Source organism: Bos grunniens, chromosome 13 (genome assembly GCF_055505025.1).
Source record: "Bos grunniens cultivar Pamir isolate PY7600 chromosome 13, Bosgru_T2T1.0, whole genome shotgun sequence".
NCBI lineage: Eukaryota > Metazoa > Chordata > Mammalia > Artiodactyla > Bovidae > Bos > Bos grunniens.
Window position 1 is genome coordinate 11,694,801 of NC_141177.1, and position 20,111 is coordinate 11,714,911.

General features: G+C 45.7%; 2 long non-coding RNA genes across 2 annotated transcripts in view; both read left to right on the forward strand.

Moving 5' to 3' along the window:
• Window positions 1–2,967, forward strand: part of LOC147360211 (uncharacterized) — a 38,983-nt gene extending 36,016 nt beyond the window's left edge. Inside the window, exon 4 of the long non-coding RNA XR_015139004.1 lies at window positions 2,268–2,967. This is a non-coding gene — a long non-coding RNA (uncharacterized LOC147360211). The remainder of the gene's footprint in view (window positions 1–2,267) is intronic.
• Window positions 2,968–3,487: 520 nt separating this feature from the next.
• LOC147360212 (uncharacterized) lies at window positions 3,488–19,720 on the forward strand. The gene is made up of 2 exons (XR_015139007.1): window positions 3,488–6,057; window positions 19,529–19,720. It is a non-coding gene; the product is annotated as an uncharacterized LOC147360212 (long non-coding RNA).
• Window positions 19,721–20,111: the final 391 nt, after the last annotated feature.

The following is a 20,111-nucleotide window of genomic DNA, read 5'->3' on the forward strand; positions in this document are numbered from 1 at the left end:
TCTTAGCCACTGGACTGCCAGAAAGTTCTTCTTTTAAACCATTTTCAGGGCTATAATTCTGTGGCATTATGTTCATTCACAGTGTGGTATAACTATCACCACTATTTGGTTTCAAAACATTTTCTCATCCCAAAGGGAAACCCCATTCGTAGTCATTTCCTATTCCCTCCCTTCCCCCTAGCCCTGACAACCACTAATCTGCTTTCTGTCTCCAGGGATTTGCCTGTTCTGGACATTTCATATAAAGTGGATCACACCTACATGAGCTTTTGTGTCTGGCTGCTTTTGCTTAGGGTCATGTCTTTCAGATTTCTCTGTGCTGTACTGCATTCCTCATTAATCTCTTGTGGCCAGAGCCTGCTTTCTCAGACACACAAAAAATCAATCCCACCTCTTTTCCTTATTCACAGATTTACTTCCACCTGTTGGCGCTCCAGAGTCGGCTCAGAGTGAAGGGACATGAAGGGCGGGGCTGGGACATAGTAGGTGCTCAAGAGTCTGGGACGTTTTGTTTCCTGGATGGTGTGTGAAATCCCAAGTTCCCGGCAGCACTAACCCCGAGCGCGGCCAGGGGGCAGCATGTTCCCGCGGAGCCTCGAGGCCGAGGAGGACCGGACGGATGCTCACGGAGCCGGTGGGCTCCGGGCCACGTTCACCGCCTTTCCATCACGCAGTGTTTCAGATGCTCTGCTCCAGCCAAACAAATTGTCTGGGCTTAATTTCTGGGAAATCATTGTCAAGAATCGCTGAACCAGTTTAATTCTAAAGCACATATTTATACGGGCTCCAAAACTCACATCCCTATGCACTATTATAAATGGAAGGGAAAGTTTAATCAGGAATGGGATTAGGTCTGAGCCGGGAGGGTGGAGGAGAGGGCGGTGGAGATGGAGTGGGAAGGTGTGGATATCATGAACCCCAGTCGAGCAGCACCCCATGGAATAGGGGTTGAGGGTTGGGACTCCCTTTGGGCTTAGATCCATGGACAAGCTGGTTTGAAAAAATGATGAAAGTAATGTGTAAACCAGGGGCTGTGTATCTTATGGGATATAGGGGGTTTTGGGGGTGAAGTGGCCTGTTCAGTGTCTGCTGAGTGGCCCCTGCCTCCAGGAGATGCCAGCTTGCCACTCTCTCCCTGTACCACCCAATGGGGTACATCTTGCTCCTGTCTCCCTTGCCTCATCCAGGTACCTGCCCTCAGCTCAGGTTGAATGGGGCATGTAAAGCTAGTCCTTGACAGCAGGTAGTCAGAGCCCCTACCCAGAAGAAAGAAGACAGAGAGATTCTTGCTAATGGCGGTCTCTTGCCCTCTGTTCCCTTGTGCCAGCTTGTCTTCCTCAGCTGTAAGACAGCAGCAGGAGGTCTGTGCATGTACCACCCTCCCAGGGAGGCATCCATATGGCCTGTAGCATGGCCCAGAGGAGAGAGATTCAGTGGAGGACATAAGATGAAGGGGAAGAAGCCTTAGGCTTAGAGATAGCAGAACTTCTAGCCAGACTTGTTATGCGATCTTGGCAAGTCCCTGCCCCTCTCTGGGCCTCTGTGTCTTCATCTCCAAATGGAGTGTGTTGGGCCCATTCAGATTCAGAAACAAACATGTGTGAACAGCTTTTATATACCAGACCCTGTGCTAAGATTTTGTGTGTTAGGATGCTATTTAATTCTCAGAATGGACTACCAGGAAGGTATTAAGACCCCCGTTTTGCAAATGAAGTGGGGATTTAGAGAGGAATGTCACAGGGGTGGCAGAAATTGTAGGCCCTGCATCCCTGTCTGAGGTCATGATGCTTGGCTCTGATCCCTGCATTTCCAAGCCTGTAGGACATAGGGGATTCCAAGCAAGCATGCTGCCAGCCACAGGGTGAAGCAGATTCCGGCTCTGGAGTCTACTGGCCTCTGTGACTTTTTAAAAGTTCATCTTAGAAGGAAGTTTTTGCTACAAAAATCAGCTTTATTCACGGTGTCCATACAAAGTTATCAAACTTTTAAAGCAAATAAAGGCTAAATCCACTTTATATTCTTTGACACATGAGGCAGTATAGCTCCATGAACATAAGCTTTTGGATTCAGACAGGTCTCTGTTCAGATCTCAGCTCTGCCACTTCCTGGCAGTGTGGCCTTAGGTAGGTTGTCTGACTTCTCTGTGCTCAAGTTTTCTCTTTTATAAAATGGGGATGATAATAGTGATTTAACTATTTTATAGGAATGGGAGAGATGTCTCACTAAACCATAGCTTTTTTTTTTTTGCCATACCATGTGGCTTGCAGGACCCTAGATCCCTGACCAGGGATTGAACCTATGCCCCCTGCAATGGAAGTTTGAAGTCCTGACTACTGGACCACCGGGAAACTCCCTAAATTTTAGCTTTACTACACATACACTGATTGAATGAGAAGTCTCAGCTACACTTCATGTCAACTGAAATCCACAACATGAGTTAAAACCTACATCACTTGCAACAGCCCATCTCAAAGAGATAAGGACTGAAAATGCCTGGGGCTGGTGGGTCTGGAGTTTAGGGTGTGTATAATTCATTTGAGACTTTTCAAGGCTTTGGCCATAGGAATGAAGAGTGGGCTCTTGTTCTGCTCAGCAACCTTCAAGTTTATTTATTAAACCCTGCTTTGTGTCTAATCTTTCTTTTTGTGGCCATGCAGCAACACACCGTAATTCTCTAATACTGTACAGTGCCAGCATCTTGGAGGGTTTCAGGACAGATCCGAAGAGCCAGCAGTCTCTGCATTGTAACAGTCAGATGCAGGAATCCTTGAGAGACCTGCGACTCTCTAAAGCCGGGAACTGAAGCAGTTTTTCTTTAAACATTTATTACAAATACAAGCATTATTTGTATTCAGCACAGACCGAAGAAAGACTAAGCAGTTGGTCCTTTTTATTGCAGTTGAAATCTGGCCCGATCTGGCAACCCTTTTTAGAATCAAACACTGAATAAAGTTCCCAAGACATGTGGGGAGGTGAGACAGTTTCTGTTTGTAGCACAGGGGTGTTGGGTGTGGGGGTGTCTCCTGCGTGGGCTAGACACATGGGTCTCCAGGGGAGCTAGCAGGCTACAGGCTTACCTCACTCTTGGTTGATGATGGTGAAACTGAGAATGAGGAATGCCACAGGACTTCATTTTTCATTAAATTAGGAGCACTCTAAGGTCAAATACAGCTGTCAGAAACCCAGTTCCAACCGGCTTAAGTAAAAAAGTGAATCTGTCGGTTCTTGGGGCTATGAAGTGCCTGATTCTAGCTTCAGGCATGGCTTGATCTAGGGGTCTTAGATTGGATACCTTAGAGACAGAGCTTGCAATGGGGATTCTTGTGCAATGAATTATTGAGAAAATGCTCTCAGGAAGAGTTGCAAGGGAATGAATCTGTAAGTAGGATAGAGTGAAAGAAACAGCCAACGAAGCCTGCTGTTTCAGCTGGAATCTACCTTCAGCCTGACCCCACAAGGAGCTCTGGAGTGTAGATAACATTACAGAGTTGTCTCACTCTAAGGCAAGAAGCTTGGCCTTTGGTACTTTTGTATTAGTCTGTCATTGACTGTGTGCTGTCTCTGAAATGGAGCACATACCTCCTGGGACTTTCTGGACAAAGTGACTTTCTTTGGCTAAAGGTAATTCTCTGAAAATTTCAACTGTGAGCCGTTAGCAATCCTCAGTTACAGTCAGTTCTTACAGATGGGTGCAGTCTGGTAGCGGGGATCTGGGCAAGGTATCAACCTTGTCTACATCAAGGGGCTCAAGCAATGACCTAGGGTTTCACCTCTCACCCTACTTCTGAGGTTTACTTCTTGGCTCCATTCTCAAATAGCATGGGGACAAGGTGACCACCAAAGGCCCTGAGCTCTCCTTATGTCTCCCATGCAGCTTATATAGAAGCCTGATCTCTCCTGGTGTTAAGTACTGAGTTTCCTGGATTAGCCCCGCATGACTTCATGCTCACCTTGCTGTTGGAGACGGTGGTAGTGTCAGCTCTAATTAAACCTCAAGGATGTTTCCCCACAATGGGTTTATATTTCTAAAAGAGGGATGGATGCTGAATAGGCAAAAAACAGCAGTGATCCCCTGCTGGGCTCTGAACTCCTGTTTTAAGTCAGAAGGCAGGGAATAGCATGTGTGTGGCTGAAGGATGCTAAGTAGCACCACACCCTTGGGGTAGCAAAAGTGGGCTAGATCCCTGGGAGGAGGAAGTTTGGGAGGGAGCAGATGGGGAGGAATGAGAAATACACAAGGGTAGCTCGTGGAGGGCCTCATGAACTAACAGAGGAGTATCAACTTGATCCTGAAAAATGTGCGTTCGGCTTGAGGTTCATCTGAGTCTCTACTGTCCTTTTCTTATACCATTCTTCCCCCAGGTGTCTGGTATCAACCCACCAATAAGGCTAGAGATTTTGGGCTCAAACCCAGCCAGTGCCAATATCAAAGGGACCCATTCGAAGGGCAGATTCCAAAGGATTCCAGGGACAGAATCTGGTAGCAAGTTTGCTGGGCAGTGGTCCCATGAACTGGAGATGGGGAGGAGTCGGAGGGCATCACCTCTGACGTTTGAGGTCATTGTCCATCTAAAACAGATCTCAGTCCAAAGCTGGGTTGATGAGATGTTGACCAAGTCTGAGCAGTCAGTCCCAGATGGATTGGGATCAGAGTCAGCCCCATCTTGAGGGGAATATATTGTTCTTTTTCAGGAAATTAAGACAGAAACCCAGCTATGGGGGTCAGACCAGCTCACAACAGAGAGAAACCGAAGATTACAGTTCTTCTCAGGGAGCAAGTGGGACTCCAACCCTCTCTCCATGGGGAGAGACCCATGAAGGTACCAGGGGTCAGGAAGAGAGATATATTGGTTCAGGTTACTCTTGCTGATGTAACAAATAACCTCCATCATTTCAGTACCCTCATATGAGTGTTTTCACCATTTGGATACTCAAGTTCCTTCTGTCGTGTAGGTCCATCATTCCCCAGCATCTGCATCTAGGCAGAAGAAGGGAAGAGGGAGAAAGCGCACCTGCTTCTTAACCTCCTTGCCTAAGAGAGACACAGATCACTTTTGCTCATACGCAATTGGGGAGAACCGGTCACATGATTTCACGTAGCAGCAAAGGTAGCTGGGAATTATAGTTCCTGCTGGGCTGAAGGCCTCAGGGAGAACTCTTATATCACAGAAGGGGAGCTTGCATTTTGATGAGCAGTGGCCACCCCTGCCCTGGGAGCCTAGCAGACGCCCTATCAGAAAGAGGTCTCAGTGAGCCCAGCTGAGGGGTGGGATCATGTCTTTGCCCTGCTGACAAGCAGTTCTCCTGTATACAACTTGGCCCCTGAAATTGTCTGAATGGATTTGAGCACTTTCCAACCCAACAGACTGTGGAATTGGACTAAGGCGATAAGGACTCAGTGAAACGTGGAGCCCTGCAAAGTACACAGGAAAAATAAGTGAATGCATGAAATGACAATTTCCTGACAGTGGGACCTAGGTTCTGGGAACAGCTTCTGAGTACATAGGGTTTGCGATAAATCCGGTTTTTCTCCTGTAGCTTCTGTTTGTGCTCAGGTTGTGTTTGATCAACTCGATTTCTGTTTGGAATCAAGGACCTTCTCCTGCTCGCTTATTCCTGGCCTTCTCCTGGAGCCGTAGTGCCTCTGTGTAAGGCTGAATTCATAGCCCGAGGACATTCTCTCAGCAGCTCCTTGTAATGATCTAAATATAGACGCCTCACCTCAGGTGCAGAGCAAGCAGAGGAGAGACTGCTTTGCAGACTCCTTGCTGCGGCATCCTTGGTCGAGGGCTGGAGGACAAGATTCCAGTCTGGGTCTCTCCACTTACTCTGCGATCTTGACAAGTGACAAGGCCTTTAGCCCTGTTCCTTTATCTGTAAAACTGGAACAGCCGCCATGATAAAAATGGATGAGTCCAAAAGAGTGTGTAAAAAGTGCTGTGTCAGCATTAGTGATCATGGCAGTGTCCATGGGTGGGTTAAAGCACAGACTCTGGAGCCAGCCCTCGAATCCTGATTAGCATCCAGGCTTTGCTGCTTTCTAACTCTGTGACTCAGGTAAGTTACCGCATGCACACATCTGCACCTAAGTCCTCATCTATACAATAAGATATTAACACTACCTGCCTCATGGGGGTGTTGTGAGATCAGGGGAGCTAAGGTATGGGAAGACCTGAGCACCACCTCTGGCCTTTAGTTCCTGCTCAGTAAACCCTGGCAGACATTGCTGCTCCACGCATTCAGGCCTCTTGATTTTCTGCTCACTGTGTCTTGGTTCCTTTGGTCTCATCCCGCTGCAGCGCCTTTTCCCCAGTCTCCATGGGTGTGGTTCTCACTCACCTTTTGAGGCTCAGCAACAATGCCCACTCCTCTGGGAAGCCTACCCTGCCCAACACGAAGCAGACCAAAACACTTAGATGCGGAGGCTTGCAGCAGAGACAGGGTTTATTCACAAGGCAGCCAAGTGAGGAGATGGAAGAATATGTCTCAGATATGCCTCCCCAAGAGCAAGGGGCTTGGGGTATTTAGGGGATAAGTAATGAAGAAGCATGGGAGCATGGGGAAAGGTGACTGAAAAAAGGTGTGGCGATTGTTGTTCTATACAGGTTTAACCAAGCTACGGGCTTCTGCAGGTTCAAAAAGGGAGGCTTAGCGGGATCTGATGGTGCAGTTTTCAGCCCTCTGAGGTCCAAAGGTCATGGAGCAGACACTCATGCATGCCCAGTTGGGGGATCATGGGCTTTATCCAGTCTAAACCAGCTCAGCTCAAACTAGACACAGCTGACTCCAAGTTCCTGGAGAACAACTCAGGCAAACATCTTATTGTTTAGACAACCTGCAAGTCCTTGATGAATGAAGACAGGTGAAATGGATTGACTAATGATGACCCCGGGTTTCATTCAGGGTTGCCTGAATCCTAGTTGCTGGTGCCTCTTGCAGGCATGCAAGAGGGCAGAAATTGCCTGATATCATCTTGAGGCATTTTCACCTCGGGTCTGAAGTTCCTGTAAATCACTCCTCTGCTGGGATGCTTGGGTACGTCCCCTCTCTTACCAGACAGGGAACTTTTCAAGGGCAGGGAAGTTATCTTGGGCTATACTTGCTGCTATAACAAACAAGTACCAATATTTTAGTAGTTTAACACTTTCACATTTATTATTCGAGACCGGAACCAGGATGGTAGGAGCATCACATTATATTTTGAATGAATGAAAGGATGAACAAAGGAATGGTCAAAGGTCTCCTTAGGAAAAAAAGATCTTTCTGGAACTTTGCCCCACTTGAAGAAGAGAGATTTCCCCAGCAGATCCCATGAACTCAGAGGGGAGGGTGGGAGTGAGTGTAGAAGGATAAGAGGGTCCGGGCTCCCAGTCTAGAAAGGCGGGAGGCAGAAGGAAGACAGCAACTTGCCCCGCGTTATCTAGACCAGGGGTCCCCAACCTCTGGGATCTAATGCCTGATGATTGAGTGGAGATGATGTAATAATAATACTAGAAATAACAGCGCACAATATATGCAAAGCACTTGACATCCCAAAACAACCCTCCCTACACTGGTCCATGGGAAGCTTCTCTTCCATAAAACTGGTCCCTGGTGCCAAAAATGCTGGGGACTGCTGATAGATGCTCTTAACTGCTCTTAACTGCTGTGCTGTGTGGAGCTGGCGTTTCAGGCCTGGGCCTATTGTGCTATTTACATATCTGAGAGGAAAGTTGATTTTTCAGGACACTGGGTCATATGTGACATATTTGTGCCTTTGCTCAAAATATGATCTGGATACTGATACTGTTTCAGCATCGCCTGGGTCAAATGCAGGCTCTCAGACCCAGATCAGCCCTCCTAAGTCAGAACTTCTGGAGTCCAGTAGTCTGTTTTGACAAGCCCTTCAAGTGGTTCTGAGTGTGAAGTTCTAGTCTCCAACACATTGCTTCCTTCCAGAGAGCTCCACACATGCCTGTTCTGGGGCTGGCTCCTGTCCCCACCCCTGCTCCCTCAGCTGCGTGCTCCATGCTTATTTAGACATTCCACACCCCATGTCCTACAGATGACACTAATCCTATGAAACACCATTTTTATGACCACACAGTAGCTGCCCTGGATCCAGTCAATTGTCTGCACCCCAGTGCTCCTAGTAGACTCTGCCCCCCTGGACTGCAGACTTCTCAAGGCTCCGAGTGTTCGTCTTGGAAACCAGGCTCCCAGGCCCTCCCAGCTGCCATCTCACACTTCTGTGATTTACACGTGCAGGTGTGAGGGGCAGCACCCGTTAGAAATATACACCAGGCGGGTTTTACTTTTGCACCATAAAAATGGATACATCTGCCATCCATAAAGGCTTATTTATTGCTAAGAGTTCATTATATATGCATGAAAAACCAACTAATTTAACTCTCTGGCAGTAACTACCTGCCTGAGGCTGGATACAGGATCGGAATTCAGGGTTAAATGGGGGCAGCTGAGAGGAGCTTGAGAGACTTGGACCTACAGCCGGATGCTAAGGGTTGGGAGGCGTAAGGCATGTTCCAATCCTGGCCTGGCAAGGGGTGTGACGGTAGGTAAATCTAGCCTTGCTCAGCCTCAGTTTCTCACCTGCAAAACAGGGACAATCATATCTACTGCCTGAAAGTATTTTAGCAATTAAAATAATACACTATTTCATCAAATCAAAGCTGCTGACCCCTAAATGTGCTATGCACTTTTAGGCATCACTAAAAAGGAAAGAAAGTGCTGTCAACTAAAGTGGATTCTATGCTTTTTAATCACTTAGAATTTTTATGTTATGCTTATTGAAAGAGTTCTTTTATATTCATTTAGACATAGATTCTGTGAAGGCTGGCGTACTTTAAAAGGAAAATACAAGCAAAATAAATTGGGGAAGGTATACCTAAAACTTTTCTACAGAGTTTAATTTCTCTGGATTGAAGTATTTTTCCACATAATCTTGTCTTTTGTGCTGGTGAGAGGGTTCCCAATGCAGCAGTTTTTGGAAGAGTGCTCTCAGCTCTGCCCCCAGGATTTTTTTCCAAGCTGCCCATTCTGCAAATTTTGATGCTAGAATTTTTAGAATTTATTAGGAAGCATTGAGAGAAGGTTTGTAGACAACCAGGACTCATGTTCCTGTATTAAATAGCTCTGTAGAAACAGAAACTAGAGGATACATATCTGAGGGGTACAGAGAGAGAGATATTGATTTATTAGAGGAAATGGCCCATTTGGCCATGGAGGTCGAGAGGTCCTATTTGCAAGGTGAAGAATCAGGAATCTGGTCCAAATCTGAAGGCCTAAGAATTGGGGGGCTGAGGTCTAAGTCCCAGCCTGAGTCCAAAAGCCCCAGAACCAGGAGCACCCATGTCCCAAGGCAGGAGAGGATGGGTTTCACAGCTCAAGGAGGGAGTAAATCCAGCCTTCTTCTGCCTTTTTGTTTTGTTCACACCCTCAGCGCATTGGATGATGCCCACCCGCATTGAAGAGGATAATCTCTGCTCAGTCTGTTTGTTCTAACTTGAATTTCTACTGGAGATACCCTCACAGACCCACACAGGAATAATGTGCTACCAAGTATCTGGGCATCCCTCATCCCAGTCAAATTGGCACATGAAAGGAACCATCACAGTCTGGAAATAGTTTGTTGATGGAAATGTGGGTCTTGCCCTTGTGCCATGGGAATCCCTAGCAAGTTTAGTCATGTACAGCCACAACCACACCTCGATGCCTACCTTGCCTGGCTGCTGCTGGACACACCCCCATTTCAGAGATGTTAGAGTGGGACAAGAAGATGCATCTAGACTCAAATGTGATAGATGAACATGCTGCTCGATGAGTCTGGCATATGCGAATGCAGAGGAAATTAACATTTGCTGCGTGCTGTCTACGTACCAGATGTATTAGTTAGCTCAGGCTGCTGTAACAAATACCAGAGAGTGGGTGGCTTACACAGCAGAAACTCACTTTTTCCACCTAGAGACTAGAAGTCTGAGGTTGGTGTCAGTAGGGCTGGTTTCTTCTGAGGCTTCTCTCTTTGGCTTGTAGATGGGTAACTTCGGTAACTTCACAGTCTTTCCTCTGTGACACTAGCTGTGTTGGATTAGGGTCCACCCTAATGACCACATTTCAGCTTAATCACCTTCCCTACCACCAAAGGCATTCACATTTGGAGGTCCTGGGGCTTAGGGTTTCAACGTAGGAATTTGGTGGGAGGGACAATCAGCCCCTAACACAGGCCCAGCATGGCTACTTTGTAAACAGGATCTCCCTTCAGCTATGCGGTGATCAAATTGGGCCTTTATCTGCATCTTACTGATTAAGAAACCCAGGCTCTGAAAGATTATCTGTCAAAAATCGCATAGCTGGTAGGGGGAAGATTTGACTTTCACAGCCAGGAGAGGCCTGTACTATGCCTTTCTTGCAAATTTCTCCTGTCAAGCTGTGCTTTATGGAGCCTAAGGGCATGTCAGGTAGGGCCACCTGCCCACCCCCTTCCCCCCTTGAAGCTGCAGGTTAAGAGTGGGATGCCTGACTTCATGCTTGCCCCCACCCCATTATTAATCATAGCTCTTCCAGTATCTTGCTGGGCTCCCTTATGAATTTTTATTTGAAGAAAGGGTGGTTGAGCAGAGAAATTTGAACATTCCTATACTACATCATGTGTTAGTTTCCCAGGGCTGCTGTAGAAATGGCCACAATTTGGTGGTCTAAGACAACAGAAATTTATTCACTGAGTTTTGGAGGTCAGATGCCTGAAATCAGGGTGTCAGCAGGGCCGTGCTCCCTCTGCAGGCTCCAGGAGTGGATCCTCTCTTGCTTCTTCCCAGCTTCTGGTGGTTACCAGCATCCCTTGGCTTGTGAGTACATCCCCCCAATCTGTCTCCACTATTACATGGTCATCTTCCTCTATGTGTATGGGTCTAGGCCAATTCATGTTGAATTTAGGGCCTGTCTTAATCCAGGATGACCTTACTTTAATGACATCTGCAACGACCCTGTTTTAAAATAAGGTCACATTCACAGGTCACCTGGGGCTAGTACTTCAACATATCCTTGGGGGAAACACATTGTGAGTAGTAATATATTGGCCTGGTTAGGAAGAGAGCATGTGTTAGAGTGGAAGCTGATGTCACAGATGTGGGACCTGCAGGCAGAGCCTAAAGATGATGCATGAAGCTGTGAGTGGTCGCAGGGGTCAGGTTGATGGAGTGGGGTGCAAGGGATAGAATGGGCTGGCTTCACTCTTGGGGGGCTTCCCTTGTGGCTCAGCTGGTAAAGAATCTGCCTGCAATGTGGGAGACGTGGGTTCAATCCCTGGGTTAGGAAGATCCCCTAGAGAAGGGAAAGGCTACCCTCTCCAGCTGGCCTGGAGAATTCCAGAGGCTGTATAGTCCATGGGGTCACAAAGAGTCAGACACAACTGAGTGACTTCCACTCACTCACTCACTCACTCTTGGGAGGAACATGTATAACCCACCTGCCATTTAGTGAGCTTGCTGGCTCTGAGCTGCGCTGTGCTCACTCCTCTGTCCCATTCACTTGCTCCACATCCCCCAAACCCCAACATTTGACAGGGACATGGCAGGGCAGATGACGGCTGGTAAACACCGGGACCACCCTCTCACTTTTTTCCTTACTGATGAGGCAGAAGTCTTTGAAGACAGCAGGGGGCTCTGCTTTGAATCTGAGGCATCAGAGTTTAATTCTTTTATAATCCTTGGTGGGGAGCTTCCAAAAATACCTTATCCTTAAGCAGTTTTCATTATGGATGTTAGTTGCTCAAACCTTGACTAATTCAGGTTAACTTAGATCCCAGTGGAGTTTTTTTCTTTTTTTTCTCCTGGCATTCTCTGATGTCAGGCCAAACAGAAATTCACATAGAGGATGTGAGCCCACACTCCTCCCGGCATTATATCAGAACAGCCCTGGGAGGGTATTAATAGCCCAGAGTCATGGTACGAATGGTTATTTATATGTGGAGATGATGGCTAAAGTACACCCTCCAGTAATTATTCACAATTAACAAGCACTTGAGTAAATGAACAAAATCTGTTCTTAATCCATTGAGGCAGCAATTCTTTATCGGGAACTCATGTACCTGAAACTTCTGGTTAACCAGCCCTCCCACACAGCTCCAGAACAAAGCTAATTAGAGATTATAATCATGACCTTCAGGCTCCTTCCAGAGCCTGAAGGGTACTTGAGTCATCAATAAAATATAATGTGTTCGGTAGAGTTTCAGTTGACAAGCGTAATAGAGTTGAAAGCCGGTGCTCTATACATACCTGTTAACTCTAACTAGAAAAGTGAGAGCCGTTCTTGTACAGCCAGCTCTCACCATGTGAGACTGTATAGCTGTATAGTTCTTGGGGTCGCAAAGAGTCGGACACGACTGAGCGACTTTCACTTCACTTCACTTCACAGGGTTCTATGGGGCTTCCCTGTAGCTCAGATGGTAAAGAATCTGCCTGCAATGCAGGAGACCCCGGTTTGATCCCTGAGTTGGGAAGATGCCCTGGAGAAGGGAATGGCTACCCACTCAAGTATTCTTGCCTGGTGAATCCCATGAACAGAGGAGCCTGGCGGGTTACAGTCCATGGAGTCGTAAGAAGTCGGACACGACTGAGTGACTGACACTTTCATTTCACTTTCATGTGGTTCTTCGTGGAGGGGATTCCAGCTCTGGGGTGTCCCAGTGTATCTTTGGGCAAACAGTAGGAACCAGTCTCATCTCCCTGCTTGTCTCTTCTAAGCTGTTGTCCCTGACTCAAGTTCTATGATAATGTAGTTTATGGAGGGTCTGTAATGTCCAAGCTGGAAGAAACCTTCAAGAGGATCCTGCTAAATTATTATATTTTCTATACATGAGCAGGCTGAGTCCAGAGGGACTGAGTGATGTGCTCATCTTTGCCTTTGTCTCCTAGGCCTATGTTCTAGGAGACCTGATCATGGTATACTTCGAATTGGCGAAACTCATTCCCGCCACAGGAACTTTGCACAGGATATTTTCTTCATCTGGAATGTTCTTTCCCCAGGTGGTTTCTTACCTAACTCTTCATTTTATTTATATTTGTGTTCAAATATCACCCCTTCAGAGAGGCTTTCCCAACCGTCATGTCTACAATATTTCTTTGTGCTGCTTTAGTGTTGTGAAGACCATTTAATACTTCCTTATCATCATTCCTCTGGAAGCAGGCTAGGTTCAAATCCTGAGTAATGTCAGATTGAAGAACGCTAAGAAATAAGTAAATGAAAAGTTCCTACATTGCATAGGAATGGGATACATGCAGTGAGATGGGATCCTGGACCAGACAAAGGACATTAATGGGAAAATTGGTGAAAATCAAATAAGGTCTGCAGATTATTAAATTGTATTAGATCAATGTAATTTTTTGGTTCTAATCATTACACTATGATTGTGTAAGTTCTTAACATAAGGGAAAGCTGGGTAAAGGGTATGCAGAACTAGCCAGCTCTATTACTGCAAATTTTTAAAGTCTAAAATCATTTCAAATTAAGAGCTAAAAATAATTTACTATGAGAATAAGATGGGGAAATAATAGATTATTCAGTCAATGATGGGAGGACTATTAGCTAGCCATTTGGAGAAATATATAATTTTAATATATATATGTTTTATTTATAAATATATAATTCATACCATAAAACAAAATAAATTCCTTGTGGACTAAATATTCCTAAGCAACCAAGATAGAAAGTTACATATTCTCTTGAAGACAAAAATAAGAGAAATTAAAGTTAGATGAAGCAGTGTTAGAAAATGAATATGTCATTTATGCACAATGATTAGAAATCAATATCTATGGTTACTACTTTAATTAATATTTATAGTTTAGCATCTTTATGTTAAATGTTACATCTTATTGTAAAAATAAGTTGTTATCCATACCTTTCTAATGATCTACTTAGGGATAGCTTGCTCACTTTTCAGGTGAAAAGTCAGAGAGACTTGGTTTCAAATTTAGACTGCACTGCAAGCTACTGAGTCTGTATTTAGACATTAATTACATTAATATGTGTTGAGTGACCAGTCATGGTACTAGGATTCCTATTCTGTTTTAGCTTTTAATTAATTCACTTGTAAAGTAGAGATTGGGCTTCCCAGGTGGCGCTAGTGGTAAAGAATTCGCCCACCAATGCAAGAGACATAAGAGGCATGAGTTCCATTGCAGGGTTGGGACGATCCCCTGGAGGAGGACATGGCAACCCACTCCAATATCTTTGCCTGGAGAATCCCATGAACAAGGAGCCTGGCGGGCTACAGTCCACAGGGTCACACACAGAGCTGGACACGATTAAAGTGATTTAGCATGCAAATTGCAGATTACAGTGTCTGTTTCCTAGCATTGTTGAGAGGTAATAAAGATGGCAAACTGAAGTTTTTGCATCAAAGCCTGGTATATTTTAGGTGCTCATTCAATATTGGTGCTTCCTACATCCATTGGTTAGGCACGACTTCACTTGTAAGTAAATGACCACACACAATTGCCTGAATTATGAAAAATATCATTCAAGAGTATAATGTCTTGGTTAGGAAAACACAGTCCTGGAATCAGACTAGGTTCAAATTGTAGCTCTTCTGCATGTGAGCTCTGTGGCCCTGAACTGGTTACTGAAGTTTTCTGTGCTTCAGTTCCCCATCTATGAATTATGGATAGAAAGAGGATCTACCTAGTAAGGATGTTATGAAGACCAAATGAGTTAAGATTTGAAGTGCATTTGGAACAATACCCATAGCAAAGCATAATAAGTACCATATAACGTTTGTTAAACAGAACATTTTCAAAATAGATCATGGGAGCAAAAATCACTTTCCTCTCTGCACTGAGACTGGAAAAGGGTGCTATCATCTTTAGCTCTGTTAAGGCCTGACCAGCTCCTGGGAATCAGTCCAAGCCTTTTGCCCTGGGCCCAGAAATGCAAAGCCTCATTCACAGCAAAGCAATGAGCTTGTGAGGGGAGAGGGCGGGGAGGAAGTTCTGCAATCACATTAAAATTGTAGCAAATACAAGGAAATGATTTCAGACAGATTTGCTAATGAATTATTAACCTTAACACTTGTGACAGCGTATCTGCAGAATAAATCATGTTGGTCTAAATAATCCAGATTTACTTACAACCAAGAAGGAAATAAGAAACTACTCTTCAGTTGTAGAAAAACAGTTCCCCAGAGATCATGAAGTGTTTCACAAAGATGCTAACAGATTGCTTTCCCATGGAGAAGAGAGATTGCCTAAGAGCAAGAAAGTTCACAGGGAGCTCCAGGGGACACGTGTGATCCAGACCCAAGATTGATATTCAGCTGGTTTCCCGGGTACAGCAAACCTCCTGGGGTCTGTTCTGATTGTTCCTGCCCATGCCATATTTGCTGCTTAGTATTTTAAATATCAAATTAGTATTTTTAGCATCATTTCTGTTTGGGACTATGGTTACTTGATTATGAGGCTGTTTGCATGCACTGGCAGATAATCAGTTGAGATCCAAGAGACACCAAAAGTAAAATTTGTCTGCTTTGTCAGGTTCCCTCCCTAGAGCGCTGGTTGCCAGGTAACCACTCAGTTTCTGAACTTTGACCCAAGTCGGTGGCCATACCTTAACTTTTTCTTTCTTCTTTGCACAGTTCATTCAGACGTGAATACATGTTTAACTGAACTTTGTAAGAAATTCAGATGACTTAGTGCCAGGTCACTTCCCTAAGCAATAAAGATATGATACTGTCCCTGCCTTTTAAAAAAGTACAGAGGGAAAGAAACTAAATCACACACACACACAAGATGGGATCGAGAGTCAGAATTTGGGGAGCATAGAGAAGGCAGTGTGAAAAATAGAGCTGGCTCTCTTTGTAATTATGAAAGGAGAGTGAAAAGGATGGACCAGGAAAAGCAGATCTTTAAAGTGTGGGGGTTTGCAGCAAAGAGAAAGGGCAGAAGTAGCAAAAAATAAGTCTTTGAAGAATCTTTGCTTTATGAACAGAGAGTGACACCAGGAGCTGTATTAGAGATCTAAGCAACTGTCGTCTTCTCAGTCTCCCACAAGACATGTTTAGACAAGGCGAGTTTAGGTAAAGGAAGTGTTTACAAGGGGAGGGTAGCGTTTAGGGAAACTGAAAAGAGCGCTGTGGGGACCCCTTCCGACCCCAGGCTGGAAGGAACGAGGGAATGAAGTGATGACCAGAACTTGGAGGGGGTGCAGCTCATCATAGGCTGGATTTGATTTGACTTTATTTAAAAAACAAAAACAAAACCCCATTCTTGAGACTTTCTCTGGTGGTTCAGTGGTTAAGAATCCACCTTGCAATGCTGGGGACTTGGGTTCAATCCCTGGTTGGGGAACTAAGATCCCACATGCCATGGAGCAACTAAGCCCACAGGCCACATCTACAGAGCCTGTGAGTGCTGCCACAAAAGATCCTGCGTGCCATAACTAAGTCCCAATGAAGCAAATAAATAAATACTAAAGAAAACAAACAAACCCATCCTCAGAATTAGCGGCTGGTGGTAATTGGTGTATAAATATCCCAGTTCTTTCTCCCCTCGGATGGAATGTTGCTGACACGTGGGTTCCCAGTGGAGCTGGGAGCTTAAATCCACATAGCAGGTGGCTTGGTAACATACCCTTTAGTGACAAAAAGGGAAAACAAGGCTTAAATCCTTAGAGAGGGGAGAACACTGGGGAGGACTGCCAGATAGGAGTTGTGGCTTTGAGCAGAAGGATGCAGCCAATTTGCAGTCCCCCAGGAGTGAGGGAGCTGGGGAAATGATGATCACAATACCCCAGTCGTGTGCCCCAATATTTGAATCTCTTTTCCTGGGGGCACTCTCTGAAGCCAGAGAAGGCAGCTCTGCGAATAGAGTAGGACAAAGCACCGGGGAATAACCAATGTTCAGGGTGGTCTCCACTTCCTGGAATTCACACCCTTGGATGTTCCCTACTCATTAAATGAGGGCTGGACTTATTGAATTACTTCTAATGACAGAACACAGCAGAAGTGATGGATGGTCCTAAGAGGAGGCTGTAATGTGACTGTCGTGTCCAGCTTGGGAATATCCTTTCTTGCTTTCTCACTCATTCCGAGGGAAGCCAGCTCATGCCGTGAGCTGCCCTGTGAAGAGGCCCACAATCACACAGGTAGCCTTAGAAGCACGTCCTCCCTGACTTAAGCCTTTCTTTGAGACTGCAGTCCCCAGCGACAGTTTGCTGCAACCTCATAAGACATCTTAAGTCAGTGGCACCCAGCTATGCTCTATCTAGATTACTGATCCCCAGAAACTGTAATATAAGACATGTTTGTTATTGTCAAGCTGCTAAGTTTGGGGGAAATGTCATATCAAAATAGATAACTAATCTACTGTTTCTCTTCTCTACTGGCCTGCTGATATTTTCTTCGGGTCCCAAACAAACAGTGCACCCTTGAATCCTTGACTCAAGGTCTGTTTCTAAGGGCAGCCCAAACTAAACAAACACAAAGAAACAGAGGCTAGGAGAGAGGAAGGAACTTTCCAGAAGTCCTGCTCTGGTCTCCAACATTTGATTCTGAGTCTGGTGCTTCCCTGGCGGCTCGGATGGTAAAGAAACTGGCTGTAGGGACTTCCCTGGCGGTTCAGTGGGTAAGACTCCATGCTTCCATGCAGGGGGGGCCTGGGTTTGATCCCTGGTCTGGGAACTAGATGCCACATGTTGCAGTGAACACCCATTATAGCCAAATTAAAAAAAAATTTTTTTAAGAAAACTAATTTATAAAAAAAGAGAGAATCTGCCTGTAATGCAGGAGACAGGGGTTCAATCCCTGGGGTTGGGAAGATCCCCTGGAGAAGGAAATGGAAACACACTCCAGTATTCTTGCCTGGGAAATCCCATAGACAGAGGAGCCTGGCTACAGTTGATGAGGTTGCAAAAGAGTCAGACGCGACGTAGTGACTGGACAACAACAACAAACTCGTGCTTACAGGACCACTTCCCACTGAGGGAGTCAGAGACGAGGAACAGGAGGAGCAGCAGAATAAATGCTGGACTTGAAGTCAGAGAGTCTGGCCTCAAACTGTCCCTCTGCGCATTCTCTGGGTGATGAAAGTACTTGGTATTTCAGGGACGGTTTTCCCAGCTGAAACACTAATGACTAACTCAACGGCACGAGGAGTAAATGTGCTTAAAGCCAGTGGTCAGGGCTTCGGAAACACATGACTTAGCGCAAATGTGAGACATTACAATAGGCAAATGGCCATGGGTCCCCAAATCACTACTCATAGGACCAACCATGTGACTCCTGAGTGGCATGGGACTCTGAAGCCACCCATTGCACTTCTGGGCCCAGCCAGCTTCTTTTCTTTGCTTGGAATGCAGAGTGCCCTTGGAGAGGAGGCGAAGCAAGCAGCAACCCAGCCCACTCTGCTCTGGCAACTCAGCCGCTCTTTTAAATAGAAGTATTGTGTCCCAAGGCCCTTTTAAAATAACCCTATTTTGAGATGTTTATATACAAACCTGGGAAAGAACGGCAGTATTATGCCCGTAACAGAAAGTGCTCATAAATAAGAAGGTGCCATTTCTCATTCATTTCCAAGGCTGCTCTGTGGGCTGCTGCCTTTGGAGTGAGGCCTGGGAGAGGTCTGACATGCTGGATGGGCTTTTCTTGGGGTTTTTTGGGCTTTGTCCACCAGCCTTGCTGGGGGAAGGAGCACGCCTCATCCTGGAGTTCCAGGACTTTCTCTGCTGCACTGCTCATCTGCCTTGTCAATGGGACCTGGCAACCTCCTCTAGATGGAGGATCCACTTTAGAAAAATCATTTTTTCTTTGTAATCAAGGGTTATAACATGTTTCAGTGAATTCTTCAGAATCACTTGCAATCATTGTAGAGAGCCCTTGGGGGTGGGGGGTGGGGTGGGCGGGGATGGGTTTGAATGCAGCGTATGACACACACACATCATGGGTTACCCTCAATTATTCTCCTCTTGATCTGCCACCTAAACATATTATCTTCAGGCACCCCTGTCCTGTACCTCCCCACGATCACAGCTAGCATATTATAGGAAAGGCACACCGAGAGAGGTGAGGAATACGTATGCATGTATTTTGGGATAAATATAAACATGTGTATGTTTTTGGATATGTATGTATATGTTTTTGGATATATATACGTTTTTGGATATATGTGTATATGTTTTTAGATATATATGTATAATTTTTGGATATATATATATATACACACTTATTTATGTATTTGGCTGCATCAGGTCTTAGCTGTAGCACACAGGCTCTCCATTGCATCCTGTGGGATCTTTCATTGCAGCTCATGGACTCTAGCCCTGGCAGGTGGGCTTGGTAGTTGTGGTGTGCAGGCTTAAGCTGCTCCGTGACATGCGGGATCTTAGTTCCCCAACCAGAATTTGAACCTGAGTCCTCTGCTTTGCAAGGTGGACTCAACCCCCGGACCACTGGAGAAATCCAGGAACACATATGTTTTTAAGTGTGGATGATGTGCCAGGACCAGTGCTGAGAACTCTCTGTTATCTCATTTTGTCCCCGCAGCATCCCCAAGAGGCAAGCACTATCATGATCTCCATTTCGCAGATGAGAAAACAGAAGCTCAAGGAGATGAAGCTAGTTAAAGTCACACAACTAGTAACTGATGGAAAAGGGACTCAAACAATGGTTGTTTCATGCTATGGTGGTGCCTCCCGTTGATTCAAGAGCTACAGTAAAGATTACTGCAGAAACATATTTACTGCTACTGCTATTAATATCACCCTACTCCTTGTTCCTCCCCCAATATGCCAATAGCACATGTACAATATACTTCAGAAGGGTGATCACTGTTCAGCAGACATTCGCTTTCTACATGCTTCCCTGGGAGGCATGCAGTTCTTAGCTCTGATGTTGGGCTTGGCCATGTAATTCCATTTGGCCAATGGAGTGTTCTTGGATGTGATATGGGCCGAGGTTTGAGATGTGCTTGCGGGTATGCTAGGACCCTTCTGCTGTTCTCTCGATCTCTTGTTACCTGCAGGTTTGTGTACACACCCAAGGCCTCCTTCCTTAAGCACCTGCAATTCTTTCAGCCCCAGAGGTTCTCTGGCCCCAGGAGGGTCCTCAGCCCCCACTTGGGGCATCT